General features: G+C 45.9%; 1 protein-coding gene across 2 annotated transcripts in view; it reads right to left on the bottom strand.

The window, feature by feature from the left end:
* Positions 1-25,470, bottom strand: part of MRTFB (myocardin related transcription factor B) — a 291,519-nt gene extending 266,049 nt beyond the window's left edge. For both annotated transcript variants that reach the window (XM_070779690.1, XM_070779687.1), the window contains exons 1-2: positions 25,381-25,470; positions 25,048-25,170 (exon numbers count right to left, since the gene is read on the bottom strand). The gene's annotated coding sequence lies outside the window, so the exon portion shown is untranslated. The remainder of the gene's footprint in view (positions 1-25,047; positions 25,171-25,380) is intronic.
* Positions 25,471-26,033: the final 563 nt, after the last annotated feature.

Below are 26,033 nucleotides of genomic sequence, written 5' to 3'. Positions count from 1 at the left end.
TGACGTTTTTCATCTCATAAATCTTCTAACTTCGCACAGAGCTCTTACATCTGCTCCTTTATTCGATCTAAATTTAACAACACTCCTGTGAGTCAGAGAAGTTAAGTAACATGCTTAAAATCACACAGCCATTCCAGAATTCTTGCTTCCTAACTGATAAACAGACCACTGGGTCTCCCCATTCTGATCGTTGTTGCTAAAAAGAGATACTGGGAAGATAAGAGAGGGGAGGGGTAGAAATATGGACTAGTTTAAATATGAAAGATTCTGAAGGCAGGAGATGAACCCGATAGACTCGGGCCCTGTATGTATAAGCTCCAAGTTTGGTGTGGGCACAGACAAAGAAGCAGACCCTACTGTTCCCTGTGTTTATCACATGGGTAAGCACAGAGACGTCTGGGAGATCCAGCCAATTTTGATGGTGACGGCATTCTTCAAGGGAAGACGGGAACAAGAAAGTCTGCATCTTTAAGGATCGCATAACCCTCACTTTAATTATTAACTTGCTGCATTATTAACTGACCAGGTGTGTGTGGCAGAAAACCAAGGGTCAGAACTCCACGGCCACGATTCATTCCTGGTGGAAACTCTAGGACCTTCTGAAACCTTCTTAGGGCACATTTAGAACCCTGAATTCTGATGACTGATGGCGACCTTCCTTCCAGAAAAGGGAACAATTCGTTTGCAGTTTAGGCTTCAGCTAAGATGATAGCTCTGGGCTCCCCCAGTGGCTCAGCGGTAAAGAATCCATGGGCAATGCAGCAGCTGCAGGAGACACCAGTTTGATCCCTCGGTTGGGAAGATCCCCTGGAGGAGGGCATGGCAACCCACTCCAGTATTCTTGCCTGGAGAATCCCATGGATGGAGGAGTCTGGCGGGCTACAATCCATAGGGTCGCAAAGAGTTGGACACGACTGAAGCAACTTAGCATGCATGCAGGATTATAGCTCTAGGTATTTCCTCCCAGGGTCCTGAGTGCCTAGTGTTGTCCCCCATTAGGCCTAATGTTGTCCCAGGTCCCCCATCTTTCCTGGTCTCTTTCTGGACAATAATGGCAGCCTTGGGAAAAGAAGAAGGGGAGGAAGTTAGGAGGAGGGGGTTGAATGGCACAGACCTAAATTATATTAGGGAAGAGAGGAAAATAGAGTGCTTTTTGCTGAATTGCCTTTCACAAGACACTGGCGAAACAGAGCTTGAAGCAGCTATTCCCAGGGATGAATGTGCACCTAGGCTGCTTTCAGATATTCGAGTTTTCATTCATTCCCAAATGTCAATCACACAGGTACATCTTCAAAATTTTGGCTTCATTCCACCTGCACTTTTGCATTTTTTACCTAAAACAATACACTTGAACTTAAATTTTTTAAAGGAAATTTTCTACCCCCACCACAAATGGGGAGCCACGACTACTATTTTGAAAAAAATGATGCCACCATTCAGAAAACCAAGCAAAGTCATTAAATCCTAGTTGGTCTTGGTTGCTGTCCTTAGTTCTAAGCCCAGAGATATTCTGTTAAAAAAGAAAAGAGGGGAGCTTCCCTGGCAGTTCAGTGGTTAAGACTCCACTTTTCCAATGGTTAAGGAACTAAGATCCTATATGTCCCATGGTGTAGCAAAAAGAAAACAATGAGAGGGGATAGTAAGGAGAAGGGGTGGTAGTATGGGTGAGGAGGGGAATAGCAAGTATAAAAGATGCTATTTTTGGTGGTTGTTCAGTCGCTGAGTCATGTCCAACTCTTTGTGACCCCATGGACTGCAGCATGCCAACCTTCTCTGTCTTTCTCTATGCTCAAATTCATGTTCACTGAGTTGGTGATACCAACCAAACATCTCATCCTCTGTCGCCCCCTTCTCCTCCTGCCTTCAATCCTTCCCAGCACCAGGGTCTTTTCCAATGAGTCAGCTCTTTGCATCAGGTGGCCAAAGTATTGGAGCTTCAGCTGCAGCATCAGTCCTTCCAGTGAATATTCAGGGTTGATTTCCTTTAAGATTGGCTGGTTTGATCTCTTTGTTGCCCAAGGTACTCTCAAGAGTCTTCTCCAGCACCACAGTTTGAGAGTATCAATTCTTCTGCATTCAGCCTTCTTTATGGTCCAGCTCACATCCATACATCACTACTGGAAAAACCATAGTTTGACTATACCTCTGTCAGGAAAGTGATATTTCTGCTTTTTAATATGCTGTCTAGGTTTGTCATAGCTTTCCTTCCAAGGAGTAATTGTCTTTTAATTTCATGGCTGCAGTCACTGTCAGCAGTGATTTTGGAGCCCAAGAAAAGAAAATCTGTCACTGCTTCCACTTTTCTCCTTCTATTTGCCATGAAGTGATGGGACCAGATCCCATGGTCTGAGCTTTTTGAATGTTTAGCTTTAAGCCAGCTTTTTCATTCTCCTCTTTTACTATCATCAAGAGGCTTTTTAATTCCTCTTCACTTTCTGCCATTAGATTGGTATCATCTGCATATCTGAGGTTGGTATTTCTCCCGAAATCTTGATTCCAACTTGTGATTCATCCAGCCTGGCATTTCACATGATGTACACCCCATATAATGATGGGTAATGATACACAGCCTTGTCATATTCCTTTCCCAATTTTGAACTAGTCAGTTGTTTCATGTAAGGTTCTAACTGTTGCTTCTTGACCTGCATACACGTTTCTTGGGAGACAGGTAAGGTGGCCTGGTATTCCCATCTCTTCAAGAATTTTCCAGTTTGTTGTGATACACACAGTCAAAGGCTTTAGTGTAGTCAATTAAGCAGAAGTAGATGTTTTTCTGGAATTCCCCTTGCTTTCTCAATGATCCAGTGCATGTTGGCAATTTGATTCTGGTTCCTCTGCTTTTGCTAAGCCCCATTTTTACATCTGGAAGTTCTTGACTCACATACTGCTGAAGCCTAGCTAGAAGGATTTTGAGCATAACCTTGCTAGCATGTGAAATGAGCACAGTTGCACAGTAGTTTAAACATTCTTTGGCATTGCCCTTCTTTGGGATTGGAATGAAAACTGACCTTTTCCAGTCCTGTGGTCACTGTTGAGTTTTCCAAAGTTGTTGACATATTGAGTGCAGGACTTTCATAGCGTCATCTTTTAGGATTTGAAATAGCTCAGCTGGAATTCCATCACCTCCACTAGCTTTGTTTGCAATAATGCTTCCTAAGGACCACTTGATTTTACACTCTAGGATGTCCAGCTCTAGGTGAGCGACCACACCATTGTGATCATCTGGGTCATTAAGACCCTTTTTGTATAGTTCTGCTGTGTGTTCTTGCCACCTCTTCTTAATCTTTTCTGCTTCTGTTAGATCCTTACTGTTCTTTTTCTTAATTGTGCCCATCCTTGCATGAAATGTTCCTTTGATACCTCCAATTTTCTTGAAGAGATCTCTAACCTTTCCTGTTCTATTGTTTTCTTCTATCTCCTTGCATTGTTCACTTAAGAAGGCTTTCTTATCTCTCCTTGCTGTCCTCTGGAACTTTGCATTCAATTGGGTATGTCTTTCCCTTTCTCTCTTGCCTTTCGCTTCTTTTCCTTTCTCAGCTATTTATAAGGCCTCCTCAGACAACCACTTTGCCTTCTTGCATTTCTTTTTCTTTGGATGGTTCTAGTCACTGCCTCCTGTACAATGTTATGAACCTCCGTCCTCAGTTCTTCAGGCACTCTGTTTATCAGATCTAATCCTCTGAATCTATTCATCAGCTAGTTGCACTAATACCAAACTTGGATCCTTGATAGTATCAGAGGTACTGTGATGTTGGGAAGGCAATGACTTTCTCATCAAATGCTTCACTCTTACTTCATTCTCCACCTGGATTGGGGAATACCATGATTTATTGAACAAATATTTATCAAGTTGCAGGCTAAGTGTTCTTAGCCCCAGAGGAAGAGGGATGTGTGAGAAGATATATAGGGCTGGGAAAATCCCCACTGGGGAGAAAAACAAGGCCACGGAAAATAAAATAATTTCAAATTGGGTTGAGAACCACTAAACAAACAAACAAATAAAACAAGGACAAGGGTTATAATAGTGAATTGGAAACATGGGATGTACCAGGGTGGACTTCACATTCCCGAGCCAAGGTCAGAAGGCAGTTTGGTTTTTGACTGATTAAGAGCTGAGCTTCCAGTAGAAAACTCACGTTCCAGATTGGATTCTTAGGAGTGGGAAAGTGGTTGGTGGCTGTAACTGGATTCCCCAGGCATAATCTCAAGGACACTAGAGAGGCCTGCTCTTTGCCCCCGATTCAATTGGAAAGCAAAGCAGATGTTGTCTTAATAGTTTTCCAGCCCAATGGCCAAGAGAAAACAAAATATGTCACACATGTGGTTATGTTTAAAGGCAAGAGTAAAACACATGTCCAGCCAACGCTGGATGTTGCCAGAGCAAGGGATTCCATCTGTAATCGCAACTGAGTTAATCTAATTAACTGCAAATGAAGATGCCTGTTTTCAAGTTCAGCCAAAGCGGTCACAAGGATACAGGATTTACAGTGTTTTCCCCTCTTTTCTCTTTGTAAAGCACCCCCTCAACCTGCCATCCTGTTTTTAAACAGCAAAGTGCCGGTGACATGACATGAGGGTTTGTGTTTGCTGTTTGGGCTTGATCATCACACAGGCTAAGGTTCACTTCCCTTAAGACCCTAGATCTGAGAGAAAAAAAGAGAAAATTGGTACAACTGCTTTTGATCACAAAACATTGATCTATATTGGGTCCCCAAGATGGAGACTGTACAATCCACCAACACATTCCATTCATGGAAGCCCTGCCTCCAAGTCCTTGCAGAGAGCCCAGGCTTACATCCAAACAGCCTGTGTCTCTGGGATTCACTTAAAGGGCTCTGGACATGGGTGTTGTCGGACTCTTAAAAGCAGTTCCTGAAATCTCAGGCTTTACACTGGTCTAGTAAGCGCTGGTGATTCCCAGGGGAGTGAGGAGTGGGAGGTGGCAAGGATGAAAGGCTGACTGTAGCTCCGCTTTTGAGGCCTCTTGAATCAGCTCTGAAGGTTGGAGAGACTGGGGGAGGATCATGGATTAAGCTCATTCCATTTAAAAGAGCTCACTCAGCTATAAGGAAAAAGCCAGATGATGACAGAACTAGGTTTATAAACTGCAGGCAGATCAGGCCCCCATTCCCTACAAGATTAACGCTCCAGGGTCATCACACTTTAGGTTCCCAGAGGCAGAAAGGTTAGGGGAGGGGGCTTTGTGCTCAGGCAGCCCTGGGTGTAAATTCCAGCTCTGTCACCTACTTACCACATGTTGAAACCTGTGTAAACTGTTTTTGTTGGGGGAGGGATGGGGTTTGTTTTTATTTTAAAAGAAAAGCAATTCCTCTGGAAACTTAACAAAGGAAGGGAATATTTCACACTCAGAGAATAGACATCAGGATACAAAATTATGAGTGATTTGACTCCAGACCCGGCCCCTCTCTGAGACCCTGTTTCCTCATGTATGAAATGGGGGGACTTCCCTGGTGGTCCAGTGGCTAAGATTCTATGCTTCCAATGCAGGGGGCCTAGGTTCGATCTCTGATTGGGGAACTAGATCCCACATGCCCCAACAAAGAGTTTGCATGCTGCAACTAAGATCCAATACCGCCAAATAAATAAAAGGTAAGTATGAAATGACCCCACCCACCTCTCAGAACCGCTCTGAGGATGGGAGATGATGCACATGGAAACGTCAAGGTCAGTGCCTGGCTTGTCGTCTGCATCTAACTTTCAGTGGCCTCGGCTTCTCTGTGCCACTCTGCACCTCCCCCAGATCTGCCCTCTTCTTTCCCTTTGCTGGTTTCCTTTGTGGCTGCCTGCCCCCTACCCAGGCAATCTATGATGTCATCCAACCCTGATGTTTCCCGTTCTTCCTGAGGTCATCTGCTGTTTAGGGACCACTCTGGGGGACGGCCATCAGAGCAAGCTGTGGCCCCGTCTCTGCAAATGGCAATTCCCAAGTGTGTTCCGTGTAATCATAACCAATGCCTGTGAACATTCCTTAAGAGAATTAAAACACAAAATGGAATTCTGGGGTCGTATCATTTTGCAAAATGCTTAGAGATTCACAGTGCACATCAGCGCATTAAAGGAATCCTTCAGCAAATAAACTCATTTAACTTACTGTCACTCTCCCACTTTATGTGACCTTGTGGCAGCCTATTATCCCTAGTCTTTTCTCTAAGTGCTTTCCTTTACATTCTCTCAGTTCATCCCCCCAATAACTGCCCCCTCCTTTACAGATGAGGAAATAGGGGTCAGAGAGGTTAAATGATTCGCCCGATGGTCCAGCTGGGTAGCCCCGGAACCAGCTGCGTTCTCTCTGAGTCAAGGCTCTTTTCTCCACATCTGGAAGAAATGGCTTAATATATTCCTTTCCTGCTAAATAGCCATAGAATCTATAAATCAGTGGATGGGCTCCTAGGATTACATTGCCCAACAGTTTCATTTTCTTGGCAATGAGATAACCAGGAAGGGGAAGCAATTTTTCCCAAGAATTAGGAGTGGCAGAGCCAGAACTGGCACTGAGCCAACTAACCTCCAAGCTTACACCCAGGGTTCACACGTCTGGTTCACACTCCTCAGCCATCTTTCATTCTATCTTTCCTTCCTGCAGGGCTAGAGCAATGCTGCCCAATAGGCCTTTCTGAAATGATGATGGAGATGTTCCATACTGTCAGCTACGAACTCCATGTGGCTACTGATCACTTGAAATGGATCTAGTACAAATGAGGAACTGAATTTTAAAATTTTATTTAATTGGAAGATAATTACATTTTAATACTGTGTTGGTTTCTGTCATATATCCATCAACATGAATCAGCCATAGGTATACATATGTCCCTTCCCTCTTGAACCTCCCTCCAAGGAACTGAATTTTTAATACTACTTAATTTTAATTAACTTACATATAAATAGTCACATGTTGCTAGTGGGTGCCATATTGGAGAGGGCAACTCTAGAGACCAGAAACCATAGTGAGTCTATAGACCTAACCCATGCAGTTACTATATAAGTAGAAGATCTTTGTGATAAAAATCAAGTCTAAACTACTTGGACTTATTATGGGCAACATTCAGTTTCATTTAATGTCAGGGCGCAACGTGGGACACCTTTGCTCAAATATATTCCTCCCTTCCTTGTCAATATACTGCCCATCTTTCTAATATAGGTTCAAAGGCATCCCTTTCAGGAAGCCTTTGATGATTTATTTTTTCTGTCATCAAGCAGAATGAAGAAATTCTTCTATGGACTTCCACACTTCCTATACTTGTCCCTAGATGGATGAGAGAGGAGAATTTCTGTTTTGCTGAAAGCCATTTTGTGAGTAAGTGGATGAGCGAGGAGAGAGTTTGCCTGTGGGGAGAGAGTTGTAGCAGAGGCGCTAGGGGAATGGTGTGAGAGAGATGAGCAAGACTTCATTAAAGGAGATAAGTGATATGTAACTTAGCCTTCTCCTCTCTCTCTCCTATAAAATCTTTAGCAAATGTAGACGTTACAAATTACAGTGACATACGGATAAATCTCACGATGATGAGAGGAAAAAACAAATCACATGCTTCACAATACAAACATTCAACAAACTAGATATTGAAGGGAATTTCCTCAGCCAGTTAAAGGGTATCTGTGGAAAAACCCAGAGCTAACACCATACTTAATGGTGAAAGGCTGAATGCTTCCTCCTAAGATCAAGAATAAGACAAGGATTTCTGCTCTTGCCAATTCTACTCAACATTGTACTGGAAATTCTAGCCAGGACAATTATTCAGGCACCCAATTTTCAGGAAAAAAGGCATCCAGATTGGAAAGGGAGAAGTAGAACTATATTTGCAAGATGACACAATCCTGTGCATAGAAGATCCTAACGAATCCACCAAAAAAACTATTTGAGTTATTAAACAAGTTCAACACGGTTGCAGGATAAAAGATCAATATGCAGTAAGCAGTTATATTCCTTCTATACATTGACAATGAGCAAATTGAGAATGAAATTAAGAAAACAGTTTTATTTGTAATAGCATAAAATAATAAATGCTTAGAAATAATTTTAACCAAAGAATAAGACTTTTGAACTGAAAAGCTACTATATACTGTAGAAAGAAATTAAAGAAGAACTAAACAAATGGAAAGACGCCTCATGTTCATAGACTGAAGATTTCATACTGTCATGATGGCAGTACTCCTCAAATTGATCTATAAATTCAAAGCAATCCCTATCAAAATATCAGCTAAGGTCCTATGAAATTGACAAGTTGATCCTAAAAGGCGTATGGAAATTCAAGGGATCCAGAAGAGTAAAAACAATATTGAAAAAAAAAAAAAAAAGAACAAAGTTGGAAGACTCTTACTTCCTGATTTTAAAACTTATTACAAAGCTTATCAAAAATCCAGAAAGTGGAACTGGTATCATAATAGACATATAAACCAACAGAATAAAACTGAGAATCCAAAAATAAAGCCACTCACTGTCAGTTGATTGTTTTACAAGGGAGCCTGGGCAACTGGATTCAACCAACAGTGTGGGACAACTGGATAGCCACATGCTAAAGAATGAAGTCGGACCCTTAACTTACACCATGAAAGTGAAAGTGTTAGTAAATAAAGAAACTGTGATGGACACTTTTGATGCCCCACGCAGACCTGTTTTCACAAGCCACTGTACCCATAGCTGCTAGGAGTATTGACTGCTGATGACTCTCAGTTGATCCTTGCTGGTTCCCTGGCCTCAAAAGTGAAGGTGTTAGTAGCTCAACGGTGTCCGACTCTTTGCAGCCCCATGGACTATAGCCCACCAAGCTCCTCTGTCCACGGAATTCTCCAGGTAAGAAGACTGGGGTGGGTAGCTATTCTTTTCTCCAAGGGATCTTCCTGACCCAGGGATTGAACCCAGGTCTCCTACATTGCAGGCAAATTCTTTACCATCTGAGCCATCAGGGAAGCCCAATTCACACAATAAACAGAAACTAATAAAAGTGGATCAAAGACCTAAATATAAGAGCTGAAGCTATAAAACTCATAGAAAAAACATAGAGTAAATCTTCATGACCTTGGAATAGGCAATGGATTCTCAGATATAACAACCAAAGCACATACAACCAAAGACAAAGTTGATAAATTGGACTTCATCAAAATGACAAACTTTTGTATTTCAAAGACAATATCAAGAAAGTGAAGACAATCCACAGAATGTGAGAAAAATTTTGCAAGTCATATATCTAATAAGAGACTTATATCTAGAGTATATAAGGAAGTATTACAATAATTAAAAGACAGCCCAGTTACAAAATGTGCAAAGGATCTGAGTAGACATTTCTTCAAAGAAGGTAAATGAATGGCCAATAAACACATGAAAAGATGCACAACATCATTAGCTACCAGGGAAATGCAAATCAAAAGTACCATGAGATACCAGTTCACATCCCCTAGGATGACTATAATTAAAAAGACAGGCAATAACAAGTGTTGGTGAGGATACAGAGAAATTGGAACACTTGTGCACTGCCAGTGGGAATACAAAATGATTCAGCCACTTTTTGAAAACAGTTTGGCAGTTTCTCCAAAAGTTAGGCATAGAGCTACCACAGTGCTCAACAATGCCACTCCTGGGCATTGGATTGACCAGAAAGTTCATTTGGGTTTTTTATTAAGCAAAAACCTGAATGAAATTTTTGGCCAATCCAATACATAGAAAAGAAATGAAAAGATGCCCCCACAAAAATTTATGCATGAATGTCCATAGCAACATTATTCATAATGGTCACCCAAATGGTGGAAAACACCCAAATGTCCATCTGCTGATAGATGAAAAAAAATTATAAAATGTGGCATATCCATACAATGGAATATTATTTATCACCAATAAAAACTGATGCATGCTACAACATGGAATGAACCTTGAAAACATTAGGCTAAGGGAAAGAAGTCAGACACAAAAGGCCAGAGATTCCATTTACGGAATGTCCAGAAAGGGCAAATCTATAGAGATAGGGGATTAGTGGTTGCCAAGGTCTGAGAGGGGATGGGGAGATAGGGGTTCATGGTTAAGGGGGTGGCAGTATTTTGTTGTAACTTAAGTTGACTCTGGTGATAGACACACAGCTTATGAATATACTAAACATTTGTACATGGATACATTGAACTGTACATCATAAATGAGTGTATGGTATCAATAAAGCTGATTACAAAAAGCAAGTTGCAGATGGATACATAACATGATATCATTTATTTGTGAAAATACAGACATGTGCAAACCACACTCTTCTTTTAGGAAAATGTACAAATGCAGAGAAAACATAAAGATGTGTATGTGAATGAGAAACACGCAAATTCAGGACGGTAGTCACTGCCAGGGAGGGACAGTTAGTGGATGAGGGATATGCAGGGTGCTTCTACTGTATTTGTAACATTGATTTCTTAAGCTTGGCAATTGGGTGTTTCTGATATTATTCCATATACTTCTTTTTGGTTAGTTTGTTTTTTAAACTTTTTGTTTTGTGTTGAGGTATAGTTAATTGTGTTGTGAGAGTTTCAGGTGAGCAGTGAAGGGATTTAGGTGTCTATTCTCTTCTAAACTCCCTTCCCATTCAGGCTGCCACATAACATTGAGCAGAGTCCATGTGCTACACAGTAGGTTCTTGTTGGTTATCCATTTTAATATAGCAATATGTACATGCTTATCCTTAACTCCCTAACTACGCCTTCCCCTCACCCTTCCCCCTGCTGCTGCTACTGCTGCTAAGTCGCTTCAGTTGTGTCCGACTCTGTGCGACCCCATAGACGGCAGCCCACCAGGCTCCCCCATCCCTGGGATTCTCCAGGCAAGAACTCTGGAGTGGGTTGCCATTTCCTTCTCCAATGCATGAAAGTGAAAAGTGAAAGTGAAGTCGCTCAGTCATGTCCGACTCTAGCGACCCCATGGACTGCAGCCTACCAGGCTCCTCCATCCATGGGATTCTCCAGGCAAGAGTACTGGAGTGGGGTGTCATTGCCTTCTCCGCACCCTTCCCCCTAGCAACCATAAATTCATTATCTAAGTCTGTGAGTCTCCTTCTGTTTTGAAAGTTCATTTGTATCATTTCTTTTTATATTCCACATATAAAGGATGTCATACATATTTCTCCTCTTTCTGACTTACTTCACTCAGGATGACAATCTCCAGGTCCGTTCATGTTACTGCTAATGGCATTATTTCATTCATTCTTTTTAACAGCTGAGAGTCCCTTGGACTGCAAGGAGATCAAACCAGTCCATCCTAAAAGAAATCAGTCCTGAATATTCATTGGAAGGACTGATGCTGAAGCTGAAACTCCAATACTTTGGCTACCTGATGTGAAGAGCTAATTCATTGGAAAAGACCCTGATGCTGGGAAAGATTGAGGGCAGGAGGAGAAGGGGACGACAGAGGATGAGATGGTTGGATGGCATCACTGACTCGATGGACATGAGTTTGAGTAAACTCCGGGAGTTGGTGATGGACAGGGAGGCCTGGCATGCTGCAATCCATGGGGTCACAAAGAGTCAGACACGACTGAGTGACTGAACTGAACTGAATATTCCATTGTACATATGCTTGTTTGCTTAAATCCTTTGTAAACAACTTTCATAGACATTCTCCAGCATTTTGCAAGTTGACCATGTACGTCTGATGCAGTGAGGTGGGAGGCTGGTCTCAGGAGCCCTGGACTAGGTGAGCACAGGGCTGGACCGAAGAGAGCTGGGCCCATACTTGGTAGACACTTTTAAAAAATGCAGTCAAACAGGTTCCATCCCTGGAGCATTCTGGCTGGCATTTCTGCAGCAAAGAGCTGGAGCTCTGCAGCCAGTCAGTCCCTGTTTGAGTGTCTGCTCTGCCGCCAGTAGGGTCTTGACCTTATGCAAATTACTTGACCTCTCTGAACTTTACCTCTCCAACTGATCGATAGGAAAAATACCATCTACTCCTCAGAACTGGTGCAGATGGAACACACAGGCCTGCACAAGGTACCCAGCTGCCCCCTGCTCTGGCTGAGGCTCCCCTCTGAGCCCCACTCACCTCCCATGTGTTCCGTCCTTCAGGCCTTTGCAGGGTGTGTGATCAGCCGTCAGTCAAAAATCGCTGAATGGAACCGACTTTGAGAGCCAGGCTTCCTTTCTCTCTTGCTCACTACTTTGAAAAGTTTCACTTCACTGCTCTTAAAAATGAAGACATGTATAAATAAGCTGGTTGTGTCATTCTCCCCGGGTCACTGTTGTACTCCCAGCTGTTGATCATCCATTCCCAGAGGCTCACAGGACAGGGCCAATCCCTGGGAGGCCGAAGGAGGGGATGAAGGTGTGTGTGTGTGGTTGTCTGGAATCTTCTCCCGTACAGCCGGGTGGGCTCTGTCAGCCCATCTTGGAGGCTGGACTGTTGGATGTCTTGGTCCAGGCCCTTGGCAGGTAAAACCCAAGTGCATCTCAACCCTCCTTGCCAGCATCAGCTCAGCACTGCAGGGACAGCGGGGCCTCACAAAGGAGGCCTGAGGGCCAGGCAGGCAGGAGGGATCTGGGCTGTGCCAGGAGCTGAACTGGCTGGCCGGTCACTCTGGTTTTTCGTAGGAGCTGCTGGGGAATGGCTTCCATGGAGGTGAGTCCAGCCACTGAACACAACCTGGGGAGCGTGTTCTTAGAGCTCTGGGCTTGAAGCTTCTGCCTCCAAATGTCCATTTCAGCCAGAGACCTGGCACAGGGTCATGCCTTGATCGCTCTGGGACTCAGCTGTTTGGTGTGCAGACGGTTGCAGCCTCTGTACCTGGGTCTCAACCATCTGCGGTCTGTGGCTGAAGGGAAAGGGGAGCAGGGTGGCAGGGTCACAGGGTGGGGGGGGCCTGGTGGGTGGTGTCCTGGCCAGCATGGAGAGCCTGGTCACTCCCCCTCCCCTGAACATCACCCACACAGATCAGTGCATAGGCCCTGCTTCCTCCACTTCCGATTGACCTGCAGTTACCCCCACTGTGATTTGCTGGGGTCACGACTTAGCCTGGAAAATGCTGCATCGCTGCAGCTCTCCCATGATCCTTTGGGACCACATCTGTCCAGTGACCGACCCTTACTAACCTATGGTCACGGGCCAGGATGGAATGGGACGGGTGGCTTTGGGAAACAAGGGAAAAGGGACAGTTCGTCCTTCCCACTCCCGATCATTGCTCTGGGGTCCAACTGGGCTACTCTCCCCCCTAGATGAGGGCCCTCCAGAGGCTAGGCTCCTGGGCTGCCACCAAGGCCTTCACTTCTCTGAGGGGCTCTTGGGAGTTACAGCTTGCCACCCACAGCCACAGGCCTTCCTCCTGCCCCTCTTACACTCTACTGCCAAAACCATCCACCTGCAACCTGAATGGGGCTGTGTCACAGAAGTGTTAGTTGCTCAGTCGTGTCCAGCTCTTTGCAACCCCATGGACTGTAGCCCACCAGGCTCCTCTGTCTATGGGATTTCCCAGGCAAGAATACTGGAATGGGTTGCCATTCCCCTCTCCAGGGGATCTTCCTGACCCATGAATTGAACCCAGCTCTCCTGCATTGCAGGCAGATTCTTTGCCATCTGAGCCACCAGGGAAGCCCCTTGCTGTGTCACAGACCTGCCTTAAAAAACTTGCTTGGCTCCGTCCATGGACTGGGGGCTCCTAGATGGGTTTTTGCTTGGCCTATATTGCGGTTTTTAAAAACTTGGAAGTTTTGCATGAAAAGCTGGCTTTTCCAACTTTTCTTGAGACACCGAGTCCTATTCCTGCATAAGTACAGCTGGCTGGAGCTGAGCACAGTGCCCCCCCAGGCAGGTGTTCCTTGGGGCAGAGTCTCCACCACTCTCTATTGTCTCACAGCCAGCATCCTTCCTTATTACATCACCTGCCTGGTACCTGTATGCTCCTGGGTTGCCCATCTAGTCTCCAGGCAAAGGCTGGGGGTGGGGGGCACTAGATGGCATGACTTCTGTCTGTTTTCCTGCTTACCCTTCCACTTCCTCCCTCCCCTGAGCCCTACCCCCTAGAACACTGGCCGCCCCAATCTCTCTGCTCACCAAACAAGCCAGGTACCAACAGAACAGGACTGGGAAACCTGGTGTGCTGCAGTCCATGGGGTTGCAAAGAATCTGAGTGAACATCGAAGCAACAACCAACGTAACTCTGCCCCCCTGTAGTTTTTGCTATTTGTACTTCTTTATCTTCATTTGGCAGATATATACTGAGCGTCTATTATATATGGAGGATCTGGGCAAGGTACCAGGATAGAGAGATAATAAAATCCAGTGTATCAGTCTCAATTCTCCAGCAAAAATTGGGAGCGAACTAATAAGACAGATAGATAGATGGATGGATGGATAGATAGGAACTTAGTATAAGGAACTTGCTCATGCAATTATTATTTTTTTTAAAGTCGCTCAGTCGTGTCTGACTCTTTGTGACTCCATGGTCTATACAGTCCATGGAATTCTCCAGGCCAGAATACTGGAGTCAGTAGCCTTTCCCTTCTCCAGGGGATATGCCCAACCCAGGGATCAAACCCAGGTCTCCCACATTGCAGGCAGATTCTTTACCAGCTAAGCTGCAAGGGAAGCCCAAGAATACTGGAGTGGATGGCCTATCTTTTTCCCAGGGGATCTTCCTGACCCAGGAACCACACCGGGGTCTCCTGCATGCAATTATGAGGCCAAGATGTTCCAGATTAGCAGTCAGCAAGCTGGAGACCCAGAAGAGCCAATGGCACACGTTCAAGTCCAAGTTTGAAGACAGAAGACCAACAACTCAGCTTCAAGACAGTCAGGCAGAGAGAGGGAATTCTTTCTTACTCAACTCTTTTCTATTCAAGTCTCCAATGGATTGTGAAGCCCCTCCCCCAAATTGGAGAAGTCAATCTGCTTTATTCAGTCTCCTGATTCCAATGTTAACTTTATCCGGAATCACCAGCACAGACACACCTTAGGATTGTGTTTGATTGAATGCCTGGGCTCGCCATGACCCAGTTAAGTTGAATAAAACTACCCATTACAGCCCACCCCTGTTCTCCTGGAGCCTACAACTCAGCAGAGTATTCAGAGAGAAAAGAAGGCATTTCAGACGAAGCAGTAAGTGCCAGAGGAGGTCTCCCTTTTTATTTCAAGCTTCACCTCAAATAGTATGCCCTCCCAATTTTTCCTGATCTCCCCCCTACAATCAGTCACTCTCTCTTGGATGCTTCCAGACATTTCTCTCAGGAGAGATGATTTTTTCTCTCTTTTTACAATTAAAAAAATACATTAAAACGTACAGAAAATATGGCAAAGTCCCATGTACGGACCACCCATCCTTAAAAGACAAAGCATTGCAGATACAGCACAGCCTAAGGTGGCCAAGCTGTCCGCATCTGCCCAGTTTTTCCTGATTTTAGTACTGAAAGTTCTGGATCCTGGGATCCCTAAGTCTTGAGCAAACCAGGATGGGTCACCCTAGAGTGGCTCTGCTCTACCCTCACCTCCGTGCATACCCCTTCCTCAAAATCACAACCCTCCCACACTCCCCATCAGAGGAAACCACTAATTTATTAAAACTGAGGGCTACCATTTATGTGTCTTTCTTTATTCTTTAATCGATCCCTAAATGATATTGGAGTGCTATTTTGTACATGCTCACACCCAAACACACACACCCCCAGGTTGGGTCCAGATAACTGGATGACCGTTTTCTGATGGGTGGTGGCAATATGAGCGTGGGAAGCAGTGCGTGAAACTTCTTGCAACTTCGAAGGCACAAACTTGCAGGGCAATAAACCACACAGCGTAGAAACCAGCAAGGGGAGAGGGAAGTGGGGGAGGGATGGTGTGGGAGAGAAGGGGGATGAGAGCAGGAGCCAGAGGAGGGAGACAGGCTGTCAGAAGAGGATCAGAGAGAGAGGACTCAGGTAGGGAAGGTCTTCAAGGGAAGAGAGATGGGGAAGGGATGTTTGGAGAGGTGGCTGCCAACTTCCTCTTTGGATGCTCCTGTGACATCTTCAGGAAAACCTATAGCCATTACCCACATGTAGGGGTAGATGGATGCTGCCAGGGGGCCCTGGGAAGAGGTACCAGAGCACCACCGCTGACGGATGGATGAGCTGCACACAGGGTCAGCTGATAGACTCCTAGGGCTTCCCATGAGCGCCAGTGGCTTGTGCCTGCGTCCCACAATTAGCTCCTGGAGGGATCCTGACAAATGGTAAGTGTTTGGTGTTATTGGTGGAAGGAGGAAGGGAGGGAGGGATGGAGGGAGGAAGGAAGGAAGACAAGGAAAGAAAGGAAGGAAGGAAAGGAAGGATGGAAGGGACGACGGAAGGAAGGAAGAAGGGAAGGGTCCAGCGAGGGTCTTTCCAGCGAGGCTGGAAGAGTGCGAGCTGTTGCGCTGCTGTGGCCCTCGAAGCTGGGAGACGTTCAGGGACTGTTCTCTGATTTCTGAGCCCCGCAGGAAGGCAGGGAAGAGCTGATGTGGGGGTGGAGGGTGGGGAGAGACAAAGGCGCGGAGCAGAGGGAAGTGGAAAGGGGCGGAGGCGGGCTGCTTAGCAACCACAGAAGATTTAGGGAAGTGGCAGGACCATTTCTCCCGGTGCCTCTAAGGGAGGATTTTTTTTTTCTTTTAATATATATATAAAGGAACTGTTCACACGCCCACGCTGGCTGGTTGTGTCGTGACGGCTCTGAGTTGGGGTCCTCTGGAAGTCAGAGCTGTCGGAGGGAGGCTGGTGGCCACGTGTGCGGTGGGAAAAGCCACAGGAACCGGCGGAACATTCTCTGGCCCCTGAAGGGAAGGGAAGGAAGGCTCGCAGGAGGGTGTGGGGACACAGCCTTGCTCTCCTCCCAGCTTTCATCCGACTCCTCCAGCCGCCCCTCCTTCTAGGCTTCAACATTATGACACGAAGGTTTCCGGGGACTTTTCTTTCCATTTTTCCCCCCCAGGACCCTAGGAACAGCCCTGCTTCAGCTCCTGCCTCCCCACTGAGAATTCTCTGTTGGTTTTCTTTCTTAATTTGATTTTCTCTGGCTCAGAACCGAGATCAAAAGAAGAAATTCTTTCCAGCCTTTTAGGAATAATTCCCAGAATCTCCCATTGGAAATGCATACATAATTACCAAAGTTATTTTTTCAAAAAATCATTCGTACTCTCTTATCCTCTTCTTTTCCATCACTGCTGCAGGCTTGCGGAGGAGCAGGGAGAGGGGAAAGTTCGAGAGTGCCTTTGGGGTTGCAGATTGACCAGCATTGAATATTAGACAAAGCAGGAGGCCTGGCCCATTCCCTGGCAATGAGAATTTTCCATGTGTCAGCAAGGAACACGAATAACACTTCTAAAGTGATAAACACCATGGAATTACCTAGTGGGAAGTTATTCCCTTTCTAATTTGTTTTAATTGTCTTAATTTCACCAAGTCTCGAGCTGGTGCTGGCTGGGTCCTTAACGCCTTTCTGATACTCGCTAACCTTCCTTTTAACAGCAAACCTCAAGCTTGGAGCAGTGAGAGCAACTGGCTGCAACGGAGTAACAGTGTTGCTCCGCATCATGTTTATTTTGGGGGCGCCGTTAGGGGAGCTTTGCATTGATGGCTGGTTCCTTTTTAGAAGAAAAATAAACAGGTAGTAAATCACAGTGGAGGTGGAACAGGATTAATGATGGAGGCTTTTGGAACGGCCCCCAGGTTGTCTGTCTCCCATCCGGGATGCTGGATTTGCAGTTGGTAGGCTGAAGCTCAGGGAAAGGATCCTGTTTGAGGTCAGCTGGTCCAGTCAGTCAGCAGCTGGCACTGAGGGAGCCTCAGATGAGAGCTTTCAGTTTTGGTTGGAGCCAGTCCGCCTGGTTTTGGAGCCCAGCTGTAGTTTGTTCTGTTCCATAGGATTAAAGAAGTCCACTTATTAACGTCCACTTTGGGATACCAGGCTGTCAAGTGTGGGCAATTGCCAGTCACCAGATACGTGATTCTCCTTTGGACACCACTGCTCTCTCCTCTCGGACCTGGGCTTCGAGTGGAGCAGAGCCACCCCGGCTCCAGGGCTGGGAGGCCATCCGGGCTTGTCTCCCTCTGGGCAACTCATTCCTCTGACCATAATGGTTCAGGGACGGGCAGTGAGATGCACAGAGATTTTTGCTGGGAATGTTGGGGCTGGCTCTTTCCTGCTGGCCTTGATTCTAAGAAGATGAGCCAGGAGCTTCTACAGCCATTTCTGCCACAAGAAGAAGGGAGGGAGCCAACAGTGAGGGAACGAAGCTGAGAGACTGGGAGAGCGAGAAACCTGATCCTGATGGTATCGCTTCCATCCCTGGATCCAGCTGTGCCTGAAGCTAGCCTGTACCCTTGGCCGCCTTTACAGCTCCCCTCTGAGCCAACAAATTCCTCTTTCATGTCATCCAGTCAGGATCGTAGTTTCGGTCACTTGCAACCACAGGAGGCTTAACTGATGAAATGGCTCATGCAAATCCTTGGCCACTGAGAGAAAAAGAACTCAAAGGGTATGCTCTATGGACGTGGGTGAGTGGCACTGTCACTCTACACAAATGTCAGCACAGGAAGGGCTGTCATTGTACTATGGAGCTCCAAATTTCAGATCCTCGTGTGAGTGTCTGGCAGGCAATGCCTTGTTTAATCCTTGTAACAGTCCTGGTGCGTATAAATATTTTTATCGTCATTTTATAGATGAGAAGATTGAAGTTCAGGAAGCCTCCTTGCATCTTAGTGTGTGATCAAAGCTTGTTCCTCAGGACTTCGGTGGTCGTCCAGTGGTTGGGAATCAGCCTGCCAACGCAGGGAACATGGGTTTGATCCCTGGTCCGGGTATATCCCACATGCCATGGAGTAGCTAAGCCTGTGCGACACAACTGCTGAAGCCCACGCATTCTAGAGCCCGAGCTCCTCCACAAGAGAAGCCACCCAATGAGAAACCCACTCTCCTCCGTAACTAGCGAGTAGTGCCCACTTGCTGCAATTAGAGAAGGCCTGCATGCTGCAACAAAGATCCAGCCCAGACAAAAAATTAAATTAAATAAATATTTTTTTAAAAGCTTATTCCTTAAATTGGGGGATTGAGATTGACATACACACAGTGCTAAATATAAAATAGATAACTAATAAGGACCTACAGTATATCACAGGGAACTCTATTCAGTACTCTGTAATGATCTATATGGGAACAGAATCTAAAAAAGAGTGGATACCTGCATATGTGTAACAGCAAAAAAGAACATGACGTTGCAAACAAGCTATATTGCAATAAAAAAAAAAAAAATCTAAAAAAGTCCTCTGTAGTCCCAGCCACCCCTCCACAGTAAACAGTTTTCTCAATGGAATGGACAAAACCCTGAGACTGCGTGATTGGGAGGGAACCAAGGGGGCGGTGCCAACAGGCAGCATGGAACGCTGCTTCACGCTTATGTTACAGGTGATGTGAACGCTCCCCATCTTGTACCCAGCCTCCATGGCTGTACAGGGAGGGCTGGAGCTGCAGAAAGGGAGTCAAATTCTTTTTATCCGTGACCACCGATGGACACGCAGAAGCCCTGGGTTTAGATCAGAACACATGTGGACTCACTGGCTGGATGACTGGGGCACTTCATCATTCCCACCCTCCCTACTTTTCTCGTCAGGAAAATGGAGATCCTGGCCCCCCGGTTCGCTTGTCCCACCCAGCTACTGGAGCATCAAATGAAGGCAAAGGCATGAAAGACTATTTGCAAAATAACAAGCAGGGCTGCAGGAAGAAGGGGGTCACTTGACCTCCCAGAGGTGGATGGGCAGGTGTGGACAGGTGAAAACCAACCACCCACATCTCCTCCTTCCTGTCCAGGGCTGGAGGGAGGCAAGCTGTGCGGTGACCTGAAAGGAACCTTTCTGTCCCCAAAGCAGAGAGAGATAAGAGCTGTGAAGCAAGAGAAGCGAGCGCTGCTACAGGCGCTTGGGGGTTTATTTTTACCCTCTTATCTATATCCTGAAATGTCAAGCGTGGAGCCACCTCGCTGCCCAGCCCCCCACCATCCCCAGCCACTACACGTGGCAACACAGCCTGGAAACAGGCCCCTTCTCCTCCTCTGTTTCTCTGCCTCTCCAAGAGAGTCACGGTGCTATGGTGACAGGAGGCATGGAAACCCTGAAATAGAGAAGTGGGAGGAGAGACCTTTTATTTGGGTTCTGGAACAGGCTCACTTCCTCCTAGAGGCTTGGGGTGCAGAGGAGGCCCTTGGCACTGTCGGGTACCTATTCTAAGGTTTCCTTATAGATGGGCCCTTTATGTTGCAAGACATAGAAATCCTTATTTAAATTGGGTTATATAATAAAGAACATTTAATTGGCTGAGGCCACTAAAAAGACCAGCATTAGGTCAAGCTTCAGGTGAGGCTTGATCCAGGGACTTGATGCCATCACAAGGACTTCTTTCTCTCCTCTTGGTTCTGCCTTCTGTGGTGTTGGCTTCCTCTTCAGGCACCCTGCTGGGCTTCCCCACAACCTCTAGCAGTTCCAGAATCTTCCTGCATGGTCACAAATGGTTGCAGCGGTTCTAGACCTCATATCCATAGACTGGTGCTCCTAAGGAAGAGAGAGGAAATTCTTTTTGCCAGCAGGGGCCATGAAATGTCTTCCTGTGTTTCATTGGCTCTGGCTGGGTTCTGTGCCCATCCCTGAGTCAATCCCTTGGGTGCCGGGGTGGGATGTGAAGAAAACACTGATTAGACTGAGACAAAACCAGATTGCCAAGAACAGGGAAGCAACAATTTCCCAAAGGAGGTTTCAGGCACTGACCCCAAAAGGTGATGGAATGGATACTGAACAACAAGCAAGAGGCTGTTTCATGGTTTGTTCACTTTGTACTTTCATCCTCTCCTGCCCAGGAAAGCCTCTGAGATTAGGGGTGACTGTTTTTATCCAGAAACAGGCCAACATTAATCTCTTCTGTTTCCATCTATGGGTTTCTGTGCGGTTCTGAGTTCTAAGACTTCAAGGTCTTTCACTTTCAAAATTTCACTAAGGCAACAGAAATCTTCCTCAGGTAGGTACATAGGTACAGGCTGAAATGCCATCCATTTACCTACCAAATGCTGCCTCTGAATTCAAACTAAAATTCACACTCCACACCCTGGCTTACCCACCACTCACCCCCTTGATACACGTTCAGCCACAGAAACTTCTTTTCTTAAAAATATTTATTTATCTGGCTGTGATGGGATCTTTAGTTGCAGCATATGGAATCTAGTTTCCTGACCAGGGATGAAAGCTGGGCCACCTGCATTGGGAGCGAGGAATCTTAACCACTGGGCCACCAGGGGAGTCCCTAGCCACATTCAGTTCCTATTCCTCCTTAAACAAACCAATCTTTCTTGTGCCACAGATCTTTCCTATTTGTCCTTTCTCTCCAGTTAGAATGCTCTTCCCTTAAAACTTTTCACAGTTGGCTCCATCTCATCATTCAGGTTCTGCTCAAATGTCACGATTTCTGAGAGGTCTTCTCTGCCCAGCCTAGCATATAAAACTATCTGAAATTCTCCTGTCCCTGATGGTTTGAGTAGCTCTCTCCTTCACTAGTTGTAAGCTCTGCAGGTTGTACTGGTCCTGTTGATATGCATACCTTCCTGGTTCTGTGTCTGGCACAGTGTAGGTGCTCAATAAATATTTTGGGACCAATGAATGAAAATTCTTTTTCTGAACCCTTGGAAACTTTTAGAGGTAAAGGCACATTCTTATATTTTTTTCTTGGCTTTAACTTTGTGTTGTTGTTCAGTCACTCGGGGGCTTCCCTGATAGCTCAGTTGGTCAAGAATCTGCCTGCAATGCAGGAGACTCCAGTTCAGTTCCTGGGTCAGGAAGATCTGCTGAAGAAGGGATTGGCTACCCACTCCAGTATTCTTGGGCTTCCCTGGTGGCTCAGCTGGTTAAGAATCTGACTACAATGCAGGAGACCTGGGTTCAATCCTTGTGTTGGGAACATACCCTGGAGAAGGGAAAGGCTACCCACTCCAGTGTTCTGGCCTGGAGAATTCCATGGACAGCCTATGGGGTTGCAAAGAGTTGGACACGGCTGAATGACTTTCACTTTCACTTTCAGTTGCTCAGTCAGGTCTGACTCTTTGCAACCCCATGGACTGCAGTACAACAGGCTTCCCTGTCCTTCAGTATCTCCTGGAGTTTGCTCAAAGTCATGTCCATTGCCTCAGTGATGCCATCCAACCATATCATCCTGTTCACCCACTTCTCCTCCTGTCCTCAATCTTTCCCAGCATCAGGGTCTTTTCCAGTGAGTCAGCTCTTCTCATCAGGTGGCCCAAGTATTGGACCTTCAGTTTCAGCATCAGTCCTTCCAGTGAGTATTCAGGGTTGATTTCAGGGGACTCTCGAGAGTCTTCTCCAGCACCACAGTTTGAAAGCATCAGTTCTTCAGTGTTCACCCTTCTTTATGGTCCAACTCTCACATTCCTACATGACTACTGGAAAAACTATAGCTTTGACTATACAGACCTTTGTTGGCAAAGTGATGTCTCTGCCTTTTAATACATTGTCTAGGTTTGTCATAGCTTTTCTTCTAAGGAACAAATATCTTAATGTTATGGCTGCAGTCACCATCCGCAGTGATTTTGGAGCTCAAGAAAATAAAATCTGCCACCATGTCCACTTTTCCCCATCTATTTGCCATGAAGCAATGAGACTGGATGCCAGATGTTAGTTTTTTCCATGTTGAGTTTTAAGCCAGCTTTTTTACTCTCCTCTTTAACCCTCATCAAGAGGCTTTTAAAATTTGGTTCCTACCAAAACGCTCGGCATAAAAGAAATAATATATACTACTTTTCAAATAAAGAGCTTACTGCTGAAAGGATTCACTCAAAGTTGCACCAAAATGAATCCAGAAAGATACCTGGGGGTGCCAACTGCTTCTGTGACAAGTTCCACTTCCAAAGCCGGTGTATGTGAACATTTGAAGCCATAAAACTGCAGAGGGGAATGTGTGGCCATCTTCCCATCCAGATCTCTAAGTATAGTGGGCAGACTACCATTCACAAGTAAGACCATGAAAACATGTGATGATGATACTCTTTACTCCTTGACCCAATGAGACAGAGTGAGAAGAACGTCCCATAAGAAAAAGATTTCACCCTGTCTCTAGCAGACCCATAAGTCAATGTCAGAACTTCAGCAAGCTGATGCCTCGAAAGGAATCCCCATGCTCTCCATGGACACAAACTCTCCCTAAGGTAACTGAGACCTACCGGCCTGTGACAGTCCTCAGGACAGCCAGGTGACAGTGTGTATGACCCAGAGCAGCTAATGGAAACTCGAAGACACACTTCCTATAGATAGATATCATTGTTTCACTATTCCACAGACAACTCACCATCTGGGGCAATTCAAGGATCCTTAGTCATTGCTAATTCACTGCTCACCAACCCTCAGAGTCGATCCCTCTCTTAGGCTCTGAACTTGGCTCATGGGACCCTGAATTTCACCTTATAGCAGTGGTACCCAACCTTTTTGGCAGCAGGGACCAGTTTTGTGGAAGACAATTCTTCCACAGACTGGACAAGAGGGGGTGGCTTCAGGATGATTCAAGTGCATTATGTCAAGTGCATTATGTCCTTTATTTCTATTATCACTACATTGTGACATATAATGAAATAATTATATAATTCATCATAATGCAGAATCTGAGGGAGCCCTGAACAACTAGATGGTCCCATCTGGGGATGATGGGAGACGGCGGCAGTCACTTCCAGGGCCAGCATTATTGCCTTCGCTCTACCTTAGGTCATCAGGCATTAGATTCTCATAAGGAGTGTGCAACCTTGATGCCTCGCATGCGCAGTTCACAGTAGGGTTTGTGCTCCTATGAGAATCTAATGCCGCCACTGATTTGACAGGAGGTGGCTGCTGCGGCTGCTAAGTCGCTTCAGTCGTGTCCGACTCTGTGAGACCCCAGAGACGGCAGCCCACCAGGCTCCCCCATCCCTGGGATTCTCCAGGCAAGAACACTGGAGTGGGTTGCCATTTCCTTCTCCAATGCATGAAAGTGAAAAGTGAAAGTGAAGTTGCTCAGTCGTGTCCGACTCTTCGAGATCCCATGGACTGCAGCCCACCAGGCTCCTTCGTCCATGGGATTTTCTAGGCAAGAGTACTGGAGTGGGGTGCCATTGCCTTCTCAGGACAGGAGGTGGAGTCAAGTGGTGATGCGAGTGATGGGGAGTGACTGTAAGTAAAAATTAAGTTTCACTCAATCGCCCACTACTCATGTTCTGCTGTGTGGCCAGGTTCCTAATGGGCCACAGACCGGTACCAGGGGTTGGGGATCCCTGCTCTATAGAACTCACAAACATTTATAATAATAATAAAGAATCCATATTTCAATAATAATCTGATTAATATACATCTTCCCCACTGGACTCCAAACATCTTAAGGCCAGGGAGAGATCTCGAGCTCACTATGATACCTAGGCATTCTAGCTGTGCCTAACATGTAGACCATGCCTCCCATGTCTTTCTGAATGGAGGAATGGACAAATGAATGGAGCTCAGGCCTGCTGGGAAGACATCTCACAGTCAGACTGACTCAGTTGGAAGGGAGCAGATGCCAAATTTTTTCAGAGTAAATCACACCTTGTCATCTCATGACTACCTTGTCTTCCTCATCAAGGCATCTCCTGTGCCTAGAATAGCATCTGGCATGGAGAAGTGAATCAACAGATACTGGGAGAAGAAGCACATGAATGGACACTTCCCTGAGAAGCTTGGTTATCTTCTTAAGATAAAGTCCTGGAAAGGCAGGATGTTATTCTGTGATGTTACTAGACATTGAATATTTAGGTGTCAATGTCCTGCATTAGACCCAAAGATACCATTGAGGTCATTCCCTTCAAACTCAGTGGGTCTGGTTCTAGGAGTTGCTAAACCAGCAGGTCAGCATGGGGACAGGGGGACTGCAAACCAAACTATTTTTTCTTGAGACGCTCTATTGGACTGACCTATACCACCTTCAGGGGTTACATACTTCAAGTTCAAGTGCATTATGGCTCTTGGTTCTCATCACACACCCTGAAAAAAAAAAAAAAAAAAACACACCCAGTGATGGTACTGTACCTTGTGAGACAGTCTGGCCCCAGGCCCTGCTACCAGGTCGGGAGGGTATGGAAAGGGGTCCTCTTTCTCCACGGCCACATCTTCCTTACTGAGGGATCTGAGTCCAAATGGGTCTCTTTGTGTCTGAAGTTTAAGCAACCAGGGGTGCAAATATCAGGTTAGGGTCCCTCCTTTGAGGGGGAGAGAGGTCAAGATCGGCTCTTCGATCACTAACCCAAAATCAAACATCAAAAACCTCCCCCAAAACCATGATGAAAAAGCACCATCAAGCCCAACTTCCGAGCACGCCTGGGTCTCCAGCCCACCCCAGCCCAGCGAACGGAAGTGGCTCACCTCTGAGTTAGAGAACCCCTTTCAGAACCAGAAGGAAAGAGAAAGGGATTTACAGGTTCGTCACAGAGTTGTAGGCTCTGGCTGGCCCCCAGAATGAGTTCATTATTTATTCTTAGAGACGGGACTCGAATTAAACAAACAGTGCCTATAAATAGAGTGGGATACACTCAGCTTGGTGTCACTGAAAGGTCCTTTTCACAGGGACAGACGCACTAAATGGATGTTCTCAGGTTACCCTGCTGGTACTACGTGGGGAAGGGTTGCTCTTTTTCTTTGTAAGCATGGTTCAAGAGGAGGGGGGAAAAACAACAGGCAAGTCAGACCTTGGGAATCGGCCCTGTTTCCGTCTTCCTCATCACCTTTTCTAAACGCTCATTGCCGTTATAACTGAGAAGGAGCTCCCAAGGAAGGATGTCGTTCTATAAACACTCTGGCTGGGCAGATTGGCAGGTCCCTCTGGGAATGGATCCTGGGGCAGGCTGTATTTGACAGAGTGTTCTGCTCTTTAAGATTAGATTGCAAACTCCTTAAGGGAAGGGACCAAGTGCTAAGATTTCTTCTTGATTTCTCCTATTCTGCCAAGTACAGGGATGACTAGGGTTTCAGATCTTCAGCTGTGAATTAAAAAGGACCCTCTTTAAGCATGGCCAGCT

The sequence above is a fragment of the Bos indicus genome, chromosome 25 (assembly GCF_029378745.1).
Source record: "Bos indicus isolate NIAB-ARS_2022 breed Sahiwal x Tharparkar chromosome 25, NIAB-ARS_B.indTharparkar_mat_pri_1.0, whole genome shotgun sequence".
In the NCBI taxonomy this organism is placed as follows: domain Eukaryota; kingdom Metazoa; phylum Chordata; class Mammalia; order Artiodactyla; family Bovidae; genus Bos; species Bos indicus.
Note: the sequence above shows the minus strand (reverse complement) of the source record. Positions and strands in the feature narration are given on the sequence as shown.